We start from the raw sequence: 3,543 nt of genomic DNA, 5'->3' as shown, positions 1-3,543 counted from the left end.
GGGAAAGCCACAAGACTGAAGATGAGAAGAGCACTTCAGATCTACCCTCACAGATTTAGGAAGAAAATGCAGCCAATTCCGCTGGAAGAGGAAGTCAGAATTTCATTTTAAATATTGTCATAACATAAAAGAGTCAAAGAATGGGCTGGAAGGGACCCTTAAAAGATCATCTTGTTCCAACCCCCCTGCCATGGGGCAGGGACATCTTTCACTAGATCAGGTTGCTCAAAGCCCCACCCAGCCCAGCCTTGAATGCTGCTGGCATTCCAGCTCACAGTTCGTTTTCATGGTCCTCCTCTACACCCACTCTAATGAGTCAATGGGTCCATATCTTCCTTGTCCTGAGGGCCTCAGAGCTGGACACACTACTCCAGGTGTGGTCTCATGAGAGCAGAGGTGGGGAATCAACTCCCTCAACCTGCTGGCCACGCTTCTCTTTATTGCCCGGGATACGGTTGACTTTGTGGGCTGCAGGCACACATTGCCAGCTCATGTCAAATTTTTCATCCACCAGCATCCCCAAGCCCTTCTCTGCATGGCTGTTCTTGATCCATTCATCATCCAGTGTACACTGATACTGATTGCCTTGATCCAGGTGCAGCACCTTGCACTTGGCCTGAACTTCATGAAGTCCACATGGCCCCACTTCACAAGCCTGTCAAGGTCTCTCTGGATAGCATCCCTTCCTTCAAGCAAATCAACTGTACCACTTGGCTTAGTGTCACTCACAAACTTGCACATGGTGCACTCAATCCCAGTATCTTATTAATAAGATATTTAACAGTACCTGTCCCAGTACAGACCCCTGAAAGACCACCATCATGTACTATCACATTAGAGTACAGAGACAGCAAGGAGTATAGAGAGATGAAAAAGTAGAGCGGATTTAGCGTGGAAGTCAGATGGCTGATCGCAGGCCCCTACGGTTCCTCTCAATATGCACAAATGCCTCGCTTTGTCTCCTGCCACAGCTGCAGAGAGGGGCAGGTCTCCCTGCACTCTGCATCATATCCATTAGCCCCATACAAGGCCTTGAGACTGTAGGAAGTTGAGCAGCACTAGATGCCTACATTTGGGCAATTGACTCATCCTGAAGGTCTCTGAGCTGCTGAAGCAAACAAAGCAAAGAACATCTGTCAAAGCCAGACTTTTGGCTCCTCTCACTGTGGTTTAAAATGTAATTAGTTAAGTTGTTTCTTTATGACGTAGGAAACCAAGCACATTTAAAAGGATCTCTCTCTTAAGCTTATAACTGACTGGTTTTCTCTGTAACAGCCAGCAATGGTCCAGTCCCAGAGCTGGCTGAGCAGCAAGGCAGACAGAGCTTGCAGTCCCACAGAGACATGGAATTGCAACATTTCAGTTTAAGCACAAAAAACCCAGGGGATTAAAAAAAAAAAAAACCAAACCAAAACCCCACACCCACACAAAACACCACACTCACCCCAAAAGCAATCTTTATCACCACCTCAGGGACTGAGCAACTATCACTTTGTTGTAAATAACCTACATTTTCACCAGGCAAGAAAAACTACATCTTTTCACCTTTCACACCAAAGTGTCCTAAGGGACTTAAGCTTCCTTCAACTTCTGAAATGACTATTTAACAGTCACTCTTCTTAAAGAGCCATGGCACTGGACCAGAAAGCAAGGTGTAGAGTTATCCGTTTTTCCTAGGATTTCAAATCCTATAGCAATGTAGACCTGACCAACACTTTGGCATCCCATCATTGCAATAAGCTCAATAACAAATAAAATACCCAGATAAATCAGACATTAACCTTCACAAACCTTCCTCTCACTGGATGCATTCCCACTTACACTTTATTTTTAAACAAATTTAGTTCTCCAGTTAGAAGGAAAAAAAAAAGATGATAGAAAAACAGTCACCACAAAGCTATTTAAAAAACAACACCACATGCAAACCCAAAAATTCCAGTATATAATTTCATGGGTTCTGCATCTACTGTTGTTTAGATATCGCTAGATAAGAACACAATCAAATCTGTATTGCTTTTGCAGTTCTAGTTGAGGGCAATAGTTTATTTTGGTTGTAACTGATGTGAATTAACTCCCTCAGCAGCTCATTGTCACAGTGGCTCAAGGTCCACCGTCCCATTATCAGTCATGTTGCCATTTCCTGCCTACCCATGTCCCTGCCAAGGCAGTTATATGTAGTGCCTTCACAAATTGCTGCTTTTTTTACCAGCATTTATGACACATTTGAGAACAGAGCCTACAAAAGAAGTTCTGCCAGTGCAGCTCAATCTCCAGACATCATCTGTTTTCCTTCCAAATATCTGTCAAAAGGCAATGAAGAGGTACACTTTTGTGTAACACAATGATGAGACATAACCTCTACAATAATATCCTTGCAGTACTGTATCATATACAGCAGAGTTCACATTTACTTTGCTGGATGCAGTGTGGTGTTTTACAACCCGCATATATTCTTATGCGTTTCAGCATTCCACCCACATGGCTGCCAAGTGTTATATTCCAAGGGCTTGATTTGTCAAAAGCAAGACAGGAGCAGTGTTGCATAAAGGCTAGAGTCTTAACTCTGCCCAACAGGGAGAAGTATTAAGAATAAAAAAGTAATGAGACCAATGAAAAATATGTACCGAGATGTTACCCAGGGATTACAATCTGATCACATAACACTGAAGTAACACAGGTTGACAAACAGGGACAACATCAACATGCCTGAAGTTAAGCTCACATTGGATGAGGTTATTTTATCCCAAGTTTGAGAGGAAGACCTTGCAGTCCCTGGACATCAAAATCAATAGGGGCACAGGGTAGAAGGAAAAAAAAAAATCTGGCCCCACAATCTATGGTGGCAGCAGCATCCTCAGAGCTGTATTCCCAGACAGAGGGATCCAAATGTTACCACTTCCAAACACCATCCAAACATGGAATTTGAATTCCTGCCTTCATCCCACCTCCCAGGTCCTTTTCCTTCTATCTTCGTTTAAAAGAGAACATAGTTTACCAGGCTGCCTTTTTTTTTTTTTTGCTGTACTCTTGAAAGCCTTTAAGTAGAGAGGCAATTTAAAGCATGATCTTAACTTGACAACAGCCTGCTGTATTTGTGAAGTCTTGGTAGCTAAGGCTGTACGGTCATCTTTCTCCAGAAGTGACCTCATATCCAAGAGTCAGCAGCAGAACATGAGTGCGCTAAAATGTTTGTTTTCAACTCTACAGTTTCACATTTGCTTTTATTTGCAGAGGCCAATTCAGCTTCTATAAAGGCAAAAATAGCAGAAAATTTAGGTTTCAGTTTGGAGCTGTTCTTTCTCATTCTGAGGACAGTCATCATCACCATCTATAACATTAAAATTAGTCAGAATTCATCTAGTTGCAGGAAACAGGAGTAAAAGCTATTAAAGCCACAAGATTTCATTATAACACCAATTGACACAAGTTTTTTCTCCCCCCTCCCCAACCTTTAATACAGGACTGATGCTTTTGGAGCTTTCCATAGGACTATGCAGGCTGAAGACATTGAAATCAAGGAATTCCAAACAATTCTTAGCTGTT

This window comes from Eurypyga helias, unplaced genomic scaffold (genome assembly GCF_000690775.1).
Source record: "Eurypyga helias isolate BGI_N326 unplaced genomic scaffold, ASM69077v1 scaffold2818, whole genome shotgun sequence".
NCBI lineage: Eukaryota > Metazoa > Chordata > Aves > Eurypygiformes > Eurypygidae > Eurypyga > Eurypyga helias.
This window is presented reverse-complemented; position numbering follows the sequence as displayed.